A 14,676-nucleotide genomic window follows, 5' to 3' on the forward strand; every position below is an offset into this window, starting at 1 on the left:
CGTTAGAGTACGCATCGAGCGTTATTATAAGCTGACAGTCATTGGACTCTCTCGAATGACGACTTGACTCGGTCACCCGTGCCTTTATTATAAACGGGCTCGCCAAACTGCAAAGGAACAAACATTCGAAACGAGCCCGTGAATGGTTCAGTACTCGACTTGTCATATTGAATATTATGACTGATCACAACCGCCGGAAAAGGCACACGTAAGAGGTCTCGTTGAAATAGTTGTTTTTATTGAGAAAGCGTCGACTTAAATGCTGTACGCTATCTATATATATCATCAATCGTTCATCAATGAGCTCCCCTGATCCTGTCGGTCAGCTCTTTTAGTGAAGTGATCGTTACAAATGAATCAACTGTCATTGCTATATATAGCGCTGTTGAGCTGTTCACAGAACAGAAGGAACTCCACGCAGGACCTCGATATTATTACTTTTCTATCGAACGAAAGCGACGATCGTGCACGAGCAACTGGACAAAATAGACGATGCATTTATACGATGCACGTTTAGCGAATTAAGCCAATCAGAATTTTCTATGTGATTTAGTTATTGTTTATATTGACAAAGATGCTAAATAGCTAACAGTGACCTTAATTGTTTGCTTGCTGTTATCATTGCATTATATAATGTATATAACGCTATCAAATGATCCGCCGCCAGGGCGATTGCCGTGAACGAGAGCAATCAATTAAGTACAGACCATATTTAGTCATTGCAAGCGTCATTGAGTACATATAGGGGCTCAGAAACTGCTCAGAAAATGTGCACCATGCATGAAGATCACGATCCGCTCACGTGTTAAGCAATTTGTTGTGCTATTTGTTTAAATCGGTAAAGCAGATCCGAATTAGTCTTCCTCTGTGAGAAAGACAGCAAGTCATATCTGTTCGAGCCGTTACTATCGCTCCAAGCCTTCATTGCCTACATATGCGCTTCTATTATGCGCTGACGGATTCTTCTACTATACATTATCAATTCAATGTGGTCAAGGGGTCCATCAAAATCACCTCTCAATAGAGCTACAGTGTCTTGTTTTTATATCACTTCTACATAGAAAATAAATATCTGCCTGGAGCATCGGTCACCAAACGTGTGTTGTCGTTCCTTTTATATTGCGCAGTATATCCATCGTGTAAGCAAATATTAACGAGTTAATTAGAGACGATTATTATCTTGGCAATCTATGTATCCTTCTTACATAATCTCGACAAACCCGTAGCGACAAGAGCATCAACATCGTCAGCACTGGTGACGCACCAACGTTTACAACCAGACACGATACGTATAAACCCCTTGTCTTCAGAGCTAACAGGATATGTATACTCTATCGCTCCTTTTTCCCATCTGAGTCAGACCGCAGGCTAGCGTACTGTTTACTGAACTATCCGTGTTATTATGCCGCTGGTGTGACTGCTCAATGCCTTTCGGTACAAACTAAACTGTGCCCCATGGTATTGAGGTAAACACATAACAGTGTATCCCCTGGCGGCTGTTTGACGTTTTGCTGACGACCACACCGAACGGGCAAGCGTATTTGCTCTACGCAGAACGAAGCTGGTTTACGGCTACTAGGGGAGCCTGTTCGCAGAGCGAGTTTACTCTCAGTTTGAACTTCTAGTTAAGTCGTGGCCATAATAGAAGGCACGACATTGCACCCACATCTTATTCACCCATCTATGGTAGCGATGTAGCATAGCATCTGACAAGAGAGTGACTATATGCCAAAACCATAACTATCATAACGCGGCTGGTGCCGCCGGCCGCTATCAGTGGCCGGTAACCATTAGCAGAAATGCTTGACCTTACCAATCGTATCACGACTGCCCATCAACGGCGCTGCCGCGGGGGCAAAGTCGTTGACGGCGTAGCAGTGTTGTGCAAACAGGAACAAAGGCGGATAAAAGCTTAGGGTTCTGCAATGCTACAGCCGTAAATGTAGCGACTATGAGGAATTGTAGCTCGAAATCGGACAAAAGCGGAGATTTGACCGATGAGATGTGAAAAATTATTAGCGTTAGCAAAGTTGCTTAGCAAAGTAGGACAATTACGAGCGATAGGACTAGCAAGATGGGCTAGAAACGCATTTCTCGGTTCTTAATAGCAAATAATATAATTTCATTCTTAATAGTGAAATTTGCACTATACAGTATCTCTACTATAAGGTTGATGAAGATCATTATAGTGTTAACAATTTGTGTAGTTAACTGGCGAGATCGATCTCTTTATTGAAAATTTCCGTCACTAACACGCCCTGCTTAATGTAGGGTTAAAGGTCCTGGGTGGTACCCTTTAGATTAATTGCTCGTGGCAATTCCAGACACACTTTCGACAGGAAAAAGCTAAGTGTCTAAGTGAAAGGCAATCATGGATAATTTCGATTATCCAGATGAAACAAGACTACGTGAATCGACAGAAACCGCCGTCATTACTTAGCCATAAACCATTATGTAGCTAGACATTTTCTCCTAGATTTTACTATCTAGATCTACTTTTTTCTTTTCCCTACATCTCAGATTTGTACTATAAATGCATGCTACCAGTTTTACGTGCGCTCTTCTTAACCATTCATTCAGGCAACTGGCGGTCCCTTTCAATACCCGACATAAGGTGTCGACGCGCGCTTTCAAACGTATAGGACTCCCCTAGATGCTCCTAAGCTTTATGAGGTGCAAACACTTTACCGTTGAAGCACCACGGGAAAATATGTGTGATATATAATCAACATAGTTTTCTCCTTGCACGTGTAAAGTGACGTTTACGGTACAAAAAAACATTCGTGATATGCCATTCTTCATTCTTAAGTTAACAGAGCCAATTGAACATAAACAATTACATCGTTTCTATACAGACACGGCCACAACAGGACGCTGAGTTTGATGGGCGCACCAATGTAACTAGTAATGCCGTTTACTTCAAAGTTTCGCGTAATATCGAAATGAATGAAAAAGAGTAAACCTGTTTTCAACATCTTAAAACCGAAACCAAATCTAGGCGAAACACACTCAAAAAAGCCTGATTGACATCTGGTAGTAGCACTCATCTAAAAAGACAATCTATCAGTCAGATTACATGAGGGCCAACGTACCAGCTAAACCCCCGAGGGAAAGTCCCGGAGGATCTCACACAGAAATCGCTAACACAGACGATGCAGAAATGGTAGCTAGAAATGACACTAGCCGTGGCACTGTGATATTATAGAAGTACTATCGGGCTTTATTGATTCCGTTCGCTTTGTAGAAACTGAACCCTACGACGTCAATCAGCTGCACTCAGGCAAAGCGTTTCATATCAGGCTCTTTTCGTCGTCCATGGTTAGCGGGTATACGAGACACATTGCTAAATCGACGAAGTCAACGGCGATCACATGCAAGATAATCGGCAGATCAGTAGACGATTTATCTTAATGGTCATTATCACACCTTGACAGTAGGATACGGTAGTAACAGTGATGTAGATGGACCCCATCAGCAATAGCATTACCCGCAGCTACCTCTACGAGGAGCAATCGCCCGACCTTCTCTCGAAGGCTTCGAGATGCGGGTACGACACCGGTGTACGCAAGACACTTAGCCCTTCTAGGTTGCCTGGGCCAGGTTGTCTACGCGCTGCATCGAGATCAGCGCCCGGACATATCTGCCATTACAGACCGTTGTCAACGATTTTGTGTAGTGGTTTCGAGTAAACGACGACCAAATAAGTGCTCAGTTCGCCCGAGTCGTTGAGACAGAACCGGTGCAATGAGGTCAGACGGGGCCCGCTAAGCTAGCAGCTAGGTCACTGCTAAACACAGTCACTACGTTGTGAAATGAAGATATCTTCGGGTGCGACAGTTGAGTTCACGGCGATCGGAAGGTCGTATCATTTGCGATAGCAGCCGGAAAGCTCAAAGCACAATCAAAGCCAGTACGCGCTTGTCGTACTGGTTTTCAATCGAGCGCTAGGAGCGACAGCAGCGCCACCTCAAAACTTTTTGAACAGTTATTCGGTTATTTTTTTGACTTATGAAAATTCGACCTTTTTCCAAAAGCGACGCGAACGGTCGACTAGCCGAGTGGACACTTGAGCAGACGACGGAACAATAGTACTTCTGTATGTGCATAAGCTGGAAATAGAAACATCTGAACAATTGTGGAACAACTAAGTTGTTACGGAGCAAATGTGATAAATATTACGCGTACAACTAACACGCCGAATCGCCCAAATGTACGACAAATTTCAGACTTATCAAGTGCCTATTATCAACTGACAAAGTTCAGTCTCTAAGTTATTAATGAATACTCGGACAGACCACAGATAACAATCTATGGAACTTTTTTACCCTGCCATTCTATTTTGTCTATGAATCTGTGGCCTCGCATGCACATTCTCATCTTATCGGTTTAGTAGCCCTGACCTTCAAAATGTCTGTCTGGATTTTATTTCGTTGGACCTAACTCTATTTTAGTTTTTTTATAGTATCTTTATTTCTTTGTTCTAGTCGATTAATTAATTTCTGTCTTACTTTTAGCGCCACAACCACCACCACCACGTTACTTTTCATATGAGAAACATCAGCGGCCGTTTGTAAATTGGCTTAGGCTACGTTTAGACACCATCGGTCAACGCATTTTCGCAGAGGTTCGTCATCATAATCCATGCCCTATATGTATCGACGGGGCACAGTAGTTACCTTTGCTGTCATTAGTATGAAGTTTACGAAAAGCTAAAGGGCTCGTTTGTCTTGCTTATTCCTCCTGCCTTCAACCAGCCATGCCTTCGACAAACAGGCCTGAGTCAAGGACGTTGTTCGAGTCTTATCTGGCCATTGTACTTGACCATTGTACATAACCATCCCATACATATTATACACATAACATACATATTATCCGGACGTTGTGTTGCATTGATTCGACCATTCGGCTAACATCTGCTGTCGTCAGAGTTACTGCGCTTCTCTTAAGGCATCTCGACATGGCTGAAGACGCGCCTCTGTCGCCCACAGCATTCCACCGATTGTTTTCATAGAAACCCTGCCAGCTCCAGGCGTTCATCGTTGAGCTGTCACCCGTTATTAGGCTCTCTTCGTGTAAGATGCTGCTTGCAGAGTCAGCCCAGCAAACAATTGGACGGGATGGCCCAAGGGAAAGACGGCCACTGGAAGCCGATCCGGAGGAATGACTCACAATCAATCATTTGTGCAATTGACCAAGTCAGCTAACAGTTCAGATAACTATGTCACGGTTAAATCGTCGAAAGAAACAACAGCAGTTGGAATCGTAACGTCTATAATAACAATACACAGAGATTGTGCTTTTCCCTTAGCAGCAGTTGCAAGCAAGCGGCGACATGTTGGCAAAGGGTGGTCGCAAGCACCGGGGGCAACAGCGTCGGTGGTGGCATTCGCGACAAATATCCGAAACTGTCGTTGCGATCTTGTCGCACCGTGGGCCCTATCCGCTTAACATTGGCAGAATGGTTTTACGGCGCCGTGTTGAATTATTTTTCGCAGTGGTACTGCCACGATTACGTGGACATCGAGTAACACGACGTCCAGTAGGGCCAATTCAGGCTGATTGAAGCATTGAATAGACAATAACAAGCCCGTCAGTGGAACGGGTTAAATCTGCCAGACGCTGCTAGAAATACTCTCTTAAAAAAATAGGCTTCGGTTTATATGCGTGCTCTTTGAAGCGCTCTTGAATCTAGAATGCATGGTTAGTGGGATTAGTTACTTCCCAGCCGGGTCACATTGGAAAAGTGCTTCAACAAAAAAAACATGAAACAGCACAAAGCCAGCCAAGAGGTTCTGTTCTGCTACGAAAACATGGAAATTTCTTATGACTGATGTCACCTATCGTGTCCTTTACCTGAGGTAAAAGCACTTCATGGACGGACAGCGTCGAAGACTGACGCATTCACCTCACCCCAATGAAAAGCGTTTTCTTCGTTAACGCCGAAGAAGTGTTCACCTATCAACGTTTGCTGAGCCATCGATATCATTGCCACATGTATATAAAACGAGGTGACCAACTAAACGCATAGAAAATCAGTGAAGAATTAGAATCGAACAGAAATAAAACTGACGTCGTCCTTCGGGGCAGCTCGTGTTGCATCGACTAGTTAATGCAGATAAATATTAGAAGTATAACGCCTTTAGCGACACATATTCTGTGATATGACTGCGTAAGATTTGTATATTTCTACTCCTGTTCTATCTCTTGTCTGTATAGAATCATTGACAGTCGCGGCAATATGTCATAGTCTATCTTTAACGCTCGCCAAACAGTTGGAAAATGAGCGAATGATAGTAATTTAATTTCTTCCGGCGTTAGTTAGTCAAGTGGGTAGTTTTTAGTAGCGTCATAATGGTGAGCCGGTGTGTCTGACTCACTCATAACAGTCGCAGATAACAACCATTCCTAACTTGCCTACGAATCCATATGTATTCGTCCGGACGTCTGCGTCTCTTGTTCTATTGAAGCGTCACGCACAGCGTATGATATCGAGATTCAAACTTAGTATCATGCCGCTAGATGCTCTGCGCAGCTTCTATCGATATTGTTAAGGTCGTCATGTTCAGGTAGACTCTTTGGCAAGCCTAGGCAAACAACCGCTTTCGGGTTAGCGCAGTTGCGTACATCACTATTGCCTAATAATACAAAGGGGGGTAATACGTAAGCTGCTTAGCCCCTGCGTGTCACATGTTACCAATTACGATCGTAATACCATTTTTCTAATGCCAAAGACAGAGAGGTACGTCCTCGCCGCGAACACTGCAGAAATACGACGCACGTACGACACAAGCGTATCGGTTTGCAAACGCTGGGAAAATAAACAAAATGGTACGTACAGTCAATACATCTATACGGAAAGACAAACAGGTTATTTTAACACTAATAGCGCTAACTTCCGTTTACAGTAACGGCTGCGGCAATACCGCCAGCGGACCCCCTTTGATGTCACGAAAGCTTTCGACCTATGCCCTCATTATTAGACAGACGCAAAAATGCTGCCAGTCATGGTAGAGCTATTAACTTAATAGCATTAACCGACGCGTTCATCGCTGAAACTGTTGTCGAAGAATGCACGAACTGTCTATTTATGCGAGCCTGTGATTAGATGTTACAGAAGCATAACATTCACAAGCTTTCGAATAGAGGAACGATATGGAATTACTAGAATTTGTGTATGTTCTAAGCGATGAAGTGCCAAGCCCATCTGTAAGACTAAACGTAGACATCACTCAATGGCCTGGTATTCGAGTGAGAACAGAGGGACAAGATATGCTCTCGGACAGAGGTCCAATCAGATCTCGGTAGAATATGTATGCACAGATCATTATCGACTGTCTCATATTTGTACACGGGTTAGCATGGATTCGAAACAGGGCCTCAAAACGGTGTTCGGCAAAGCTAATCGTGTTACATTAGCATAAATGTCTCTGTACCATCATCGTTTGTGACTGATACGACGAACTTACCTCGTGACTGGAGTTCCGATCAATTTCTACCAAATACTAATCATCTAATGATTTTCCAGTGTCCTAAAGTATCATAAACGTGATCGTAATATCTCTAATTTACTGCTGTATACACTACGTGTATCTATGTAGATGCTCCAGGTGTTTGGGACAGCTCAGGTAAACGATGCCCAAAAAAAAGACGAGCAGTCTTAAACTCAACCAACTTTCCTGAGTCTTGGAAACAATGCAATACAACTCTATGAAACCTCGAGAAAGCCAGGTACATACGCAACCACCATATATATATATATATGGTGGGTGCGTGTCTGGCATAAATGCGCCACACCTTTTGCTAAGGTCAGCTGATTTTATAACGTCTTCTAATTATTTGTTTCCTCGGTAAAATAGCTTCAAATAATGGGCTTACTATAACAAGCAGGTAGAAAAGTTAATCTCTTCTTGCTTTTTGAACTAAAAAAATTGAACTAGCAGGCTCGAGCCTTTTTACGTTTTCTTAACTTTCGAAATTTCCTAGTCATAGTCATTTTCGATACTGTTCGAGCATTTGAAGCACGATCTGTCTCAGTATGTACGCTTAGTTGTTTACTTGACATTGTTAGCGTTGTCTCAACACAATGCGAATCATTTAAGTCTGGTCAAGGCACATTTTTGGCCTTGAGCCCAATCTAGAAACATGTCGTACCCATTGGTAACAACTTAATCAGATCAGCTGAAATGGATAAATACACATCATCAGATCAGGCTCCCTATTGACTGCCACTGGGCTTTGTGATTTGCTTCTAATATAAATATTTAAATTTGTCTTTGAAGCTCATATAGGTACAAGAGAAAAAAAGTTCCTAGATGAACCTAGCGTCTTAATTCATAGTGCTAAAAATCCTTTTTGTTTGATTAGCAAGAACCAGACTACCGAAAATATATCTAAAATTATTGTTCACTGTAGTGGCCTTAAAATAGGTGAATTAACGGCCCGATAATTGCACCCGATAATTTTTCTTCAGATTCTAGGTGATCGACATATATGAAGACAAAATTGACTTCGTTTGTTTATTAACTGTATTTAAATGAAGACAGAAATTTTGAATGCACTTTTCCCCGATATCGTTTACAGGCGCTGCTGTATCCGTTCTGCGTTTTGCTGGAAGACAGTTGATTTCTTCACACCTTCGCTACACTGAAACAGTATCCCACTATACTTATGTTCTATCGGTATCGAAAAAGGCGCTGCTACCGTTACTAGTTCCTATTACTTAAGAAATATATAAAAAATCGAGTTTAAGTTGAAATATAGAAACATCCCCTCAAATAACTACCGTTCGCAACGGCAGATCAGTTGACTAAGGCCTCATACTTAGAAAATAGTGCAGCGAGCAAATCGCTTGACTTCTACGTCTTCAGGCAGCACCTGGCTAACTTTAATAACAAATATATCTATTAACTTTACGTTTAAGCTACGCGACATGTGTGTTTCTAAAAGTGGACAAAAAAAATTCCTGATTAAGACTTGAACACAATTTCGCTTTATTACACGCGTTGCTTTCCGTTTTTTTTTTTAAAAACTTTCCCTGCTTCGAGTTAGTTCTTGTTACATATTTTCTATGTTGATACATGGATTCTTCCTTGAGTTTTTCCAAAGCCTTATATTAGCCTCCAAGAGGCAATTTCTTGCGTCCCTAGTAACGGAACAATGCATGTTTTCAACCATATACTGCCCGCTAAGATGTGTTCCATTTGAAAGGCTGTAGATTCAAAGCAACAATATTTTAGACTGGATTTAAGCTGAAAGTAATTCAAGTCTATTAAAATTCAGATTAGCTATTCGTCTTAGAAGAACTGAGAAAATCGATCCTAAACGATCGCAAAGGATAAATAGTCATCCATATTGCAACAGCAATAAGAGAGGAACATAACAGGCCAACATAACATACGAACTTTGTCGTTCCAGAATAATCATTTCAACTCACACATTGGGGCAAAGTATTGTGGTACAATGTGGCTTTTCTCATTTTAAACAAAGCCAACATCTACTACTACTACATTTTTCGACCATTCCGCTTCCAGGAGCACCGATTCGTCATAGATACGATAATATAGCAAATTATTAGCTGATTCGGAGGAGAAACTTATACCAATAAGAAATCGGTTTAACCTATTTAGATAAACTAAGTAAGCCGGTGACTGTTTGATTCCGCCATTTTCTCTACGATCGGCTTAATTCGCGATGCCTGTATTTCATCTGTTTCGATCCGTTAAATCTGTATAAATCTATTATATAGAGTTGCTACAACCGAGTGCCAATAGCTATAGACATACACGACTCATATGATCTAGCGTTACACCATAAAACTATTCAACCTTTTATGGTCAACTACCATCATTTTCGACTATACTTAAAAGCAAATCGATCCATATCTACGAGTATAATAAAATCTACACGTGTAATAGCGGTGCGACTGATCGAATGTCAAACAGTCATCGTTTTCCATTTTTGCCCCTCTGATGTAGCCAGTTTTCAAGATGGCGCCCACATGAGGTCCGCATAAAATACAAGTAACGACAAACGCCAAGTAAGAAAGGGCATTCATAACTGCTTTGCTTCGTTAAGTTTAATCGTCGAAAAAGCTATGAATGAGGCTCTTACTTTTCCTATGAAGATTTAGACATAGCCCTATGTCACATTCAGAATTTTTTATAGGCAGAATAAATTCTTGCACGCTGTATTTATCCCAGCCAGCAACTGCAATCAATTAACCTGTATTCTTTCCTCGCTTCACGATGTGCCAGCTTTCAGACAGCACACTCATATAGGGGTGCCAGTTTACTCCAACTTACTGTGCATCCTCCGTTGCTCCGATCGATGCCACTTAAACCGACGATGCTGGCGCGAAAAAGTAACAAGACTAACAGACGACGCTCTCTTTCTCTATCTCTATCTCTCTCTCTCTCTCTCTCTCACTCCGTATCTCTCTACCCAAGCTACGACGGCCGGTAAGTACATTTCCTTTGAGTGTTCTCGAGGTTGTCTAAAGTCAAGACTCTTTGAAAATCGACTGGATAGCCTTGCGCTTCGCGTACAGCTTCAACATTATTGACACCACCGGTAAGGAACGTTGCTTCATCTAAAGCTCCCAGTGAAGGGTCTCCTACTAGAACACTGATACATTTAGATAGATCGATCGATATCATTGATATTCGCTACATTCCACTATACAATCGCCATCGGTGGTCGCCATCGTTACGAGGCCACGACACTATCTCGCCTATCGAAAACCTAATCCCCGTTGGGTTGTGATGCGCTCGTTGACGTTCGCGCGAACGTTCCTTCATCGGGAAGACCGATCGTATTTTATCAACGTGTCCGTCCTGAAAAACGCGACGTTCTTGTCGCTAACTAGAACAGATCTTTGTCGTTTCGCACGTGTATTCGTCAAACAAACTGCCACTAGCGGACCATTTTGCTCGATTCAAGCATAAGCAATTGTATCGGTTGGCAGCCTGTTGGCACCTATCGGCCTCCCCAATGGAAAAGTTTGTCTACAGGCCTCTATTACTATGCTATTAGTGGAATACGACCTTGCTCTAATGGCCCTTCAAGTCCAGCTAGAGATAAAAAGAATGTTTGGGTACCAATTAGATTTGCGTGTCTACGACGACTCGAACGGTTGAAATGATTTATAGTCTTTAGTTTCTTCATACATAGCTGTGAACCACTTTGTTTGTAGGTCAAAGTATGGAGTAGTAGTTACGCTATGCAAAGCTGAAAGCAAAAACGCTCTGTATAGCAAAATATAGCCATCAAGGATACCTGCTATTTTGTGGAGAAACTTTTTTTAGTCAATAGCGTCATTTGAAAACGTTCAGATATAAATGTATGCTTGTCTATCTTAGAAGTGCTTCTATCAGTGTTGTAACATGATTGTAAATGTTTACTACCGTATTCAGTGTTCGTTCACACGAGTTTTGTTATGTATTAACGCGTATCAATTTCGCCAAGACGAGAGCCAAGCCCATTCTGTTTAGGTAGTATTGATTTATTAGATCGAGTAAAGAGCATTTGATGGTGACACGTTCTTAGTGTCGAAATAAGTAGAAAATAATCAATCAAGATTTCGGTTATGCAACACAAACACGTGTGGCTAAACGTTGTAAGCTTCCGAACATTAAAATCTGCAATTAACTTCAACAAGTTTAGCTGCCATTATTATATACTATTCAAACGACGACAAAACGTAATCAAAATCACGTAAGGTAATTTCTACGTTTCGAGCTTTACGTCCGGTATCGCTATTGGGTGATCTTCTATTAGTCAGCTAGCCGGCTAGCTCCTAACATGAAACGGAAGTCTCTCTATGTCCGGGTTCAAACCTAGACCAAAATGTCTCCTTAAGCTATTACGGGGACCAATTTTCACCAAGAATTTTGAAAAGTCCATCCCATTTCATCACACTTGTGCGCTGCGACACGAAAAAATCCTGCTTACTCTGCCTAGCGTCTCCCAAAAAGACCATACTTCCAGCATCGTTTTACTCGGTTGAAGTCTGACCACACAGTTCAGCTTTACCTTTCCTGTATCACATCCAGTCCGTAACCTTCGATCGATTAGAAAGAGTTGTCGGCTTCGCCATCGGCCGCCAGCCGTGGTAGAATTACAATAGCCCTAGCCACCCCCCGATACTAGTTCCAACGATCTCCGAGAACAACACTAACCATAGTGAGATATAAGCTTGTTCCTTAGCACACATCCAATACTTCTGCAAAATCGATCCAACAACCTCTTACGTTAAGAGGTTGTTGGGTCCATTTCGAGTTCAGTAGGATTGGAAACGATTGTTCAGTTGGGCGACTATATACAAAACGCTGAAACTTCAGCTGAAAAGGCACAACCTCGACCCACGACTGCGTCGTCTGCTACTGGTGATTTTGCAGCTGAAACAATTCCGTTTGCCTGCATTGTCCATCACCATCTGCCATTGCATAGAACAAACTGGCCAGCTATTTCTGCTGACCGCGCCTTCGAGAATTTACATTTGACTTGCATGGTCAATTGTGCTTTGGCCGCTGTCGCCAACATCGACGCTTCGCTGGTCAATGATGTGCTTATATGGATTATTCCTGCTGATAACTGCAGCAGGATACAACTGGATAGCACACAATCCGCCTTCGCAACTGGCTGAATGTTTCATACATAGTTATCGAGCAGAATCATGGAGAAATTGATCTTTCCTTCTTTTTCTTTGCCTATTTGTTAGTGTTATCCGACTTGTTCTTAGTTTCCTCTGCTTCTATTGCTTGAGGCAGACATCGCTTCAAACGGCTGGTCCTTTTTTTACGGCCGAATTTGCACCAGACCTAAATTTAGTAAGCATGTAAACATGTTACCATTATGTTAATATAAAAATGTTCCGCATAAACACTAACTTAGCAGACAATTTGTTAGACTGAACGTGGCGTAGTGGTACCGTTATTCGACACTCGTATTTACTGCTTACCTCTCTCTCTCTCTCTCTCTCTCTCTGCAAAAAATCGTTGCTATATTCGTTCGGCAGGTTTACTGATTCGATGTCTGCTGTTTGCTGTCGCGTCACTACAACGGGCAGAAGTGCGGACCCACGACGTCAGTTATCAGCGCATCAGCCAATGGCTGCCGTGGTTCCTGCAACTGCAAGGGCAGCTGCAGTGGCGCGCACTACACGTGCGACTAACTTTATCGTCATTCGAGACGAAGAAAGTACTTGACTACGAGCGGGTAGAGGCAGCTGAATATTATGGTGGGGCAAATTTCCGTAAGGCAAGTGAAGGAACGTCACTGCCAGTACTGCTACTGTCCCTGCCCCTAGACCCATGAAATCGTCTCTGATTGCTGCCCGTCGCTTAACTTCTGCTCATCACTTGCCTTGGGCGTCGCCTACAGCTCTAGTGACGTCTGATTGCCTTAGCTGAGTAATGGTTCGGGAGTAGCTAATATTTCACGCTATCAATAGCCACGCGATCGAACTCCCAACGATACAGTAAATGCGAGCGACGTTACTACTGAAGCTAGCCTTTTTTTTTTCAGTCGACGGATCCCGCAGACCTCATGAAATCCTAAGCCTCGGCCACCAATCAAGGCCAACACCGTTTGGGATGGGACAATCGGTTCGCTATAGTGGAAATCATAATAGTAAATTCGCCGCTCGTCAGATGCCCGCGACGCTCACGGGCCTCGCTGCATACACCTCCCATTTATGATCATTATAATTGCTATCATTGTTATATCATGTGATGCATAAAGCCCGTATGCCCTACTCGCATGAACAGATTTGCTAAAATAGGCTAAAATATTCAGCTAGCCGACTGTGAACTAACAACGCTATCTAGCTCGCTAGTCATCTCATTCCAATTGTGTGAAGGTCAGTGTAACCAAATTCTTGGCCTTGCGATCGTTCGGTAACAGCTAACACCAGCAAAAGTAGGATGAGCGATATCGTCAGTGATAGCAATTTGTTATAGGTTAGATTAGGTTAGGTTAGGTGGGCAAGAACGTAAGAGGAACAACAGGAGTGGAACGGGTGGTTTTGTTGGTGCAAAAAAGTACCGTTGGTTTCGCGCCTGTTCGCAATTAGGGATTTAACGGTCGGATGAAAGGCTCCCATGACGGAGATGTTATATAGATGGAATGGGGTATCATACAGCTGGTTATTAATAAAGCTTCCATTGTAGTGTCATGGTGTACGTGCGACCGGGTCAGGAAGAAATGAACAAAAATCTCACAGCTTCTATCAGGTAGTGCTTATCAATAGCTGGTGCTCGTGGTCGATCGGATGCAGCGTTAGCAACGTTGGGCGAACTGCTCTTCCGATATTTTTTTGTCAACGGCAATTCTTGCAAATAGTATAGAAATGTCGTGTGCAGGTAGCGTACGTTAATATCGACTACTCAACTGGTCATTGTCCGGAGCCATGGAAATGCCTTTATAAGGTCTATGCAATAACAAATTCGGAGCGAAATAAATAGAACTATCTAATAGTTAGGTCAAGAGTGAAACAAAAATATAGTACTGTTCGGACTTTGAACAAATTAACTATTTTTCTGTCTTTTGCCAGCTAAGTTCAACCGCAATATACAGGAGATGTAACAGGTGACACATTTTGTTGATATCTATTGTCGCGGTTACGTGGAAATTCCTAGAAATTGAGTGAATTGGATTTGTTTGGAAACTATATTATAT

General features: G+C 42.5%; 1 protein-coding gene and 1 long non-coding RNA gene across 5 annotated transcripts in view; one reads left to right on the forward strand and one right to left on the reverse strand.

Moving 5' to 3' along the window:
* Positions 1-14,676, reverse strand: part of LOC111244449 (E3 ubiquitin-protein ligase RNF19B-like) — a 58,401-nt gene that overhangs the window by 26,499 nt on the left and 17,226 nt on the right. The gene's annotated exons all lie outside the window — the stretch shown is intronic.
* On the forward strand, positions 3,328-6,095 carry LOC147757905 (uncharacterized). The gene is made up of 2 exons (XR_015319899.1): positions 3,328-4,210; positions 4,515-6,095. It is a non-coding gene; the product is annotated as an uncharacterized LOC147757905 (long non-coding RNA).

This window comes from Varroa destructor, unplaced genomic scaffold (genome assembly GCF_002443255.2).
Source record: "Varroa destructor unplaced genomic scaffold, Vdes_3.0 BEIS01000002.1, whole genome shotgun sequence".
Taxonomy (NCBI): Eukaryota; Metazoa; Arthropoda; class Arachnida; order Mesostigmata; family Varroidae; genus Varroa; species Varroa destructor.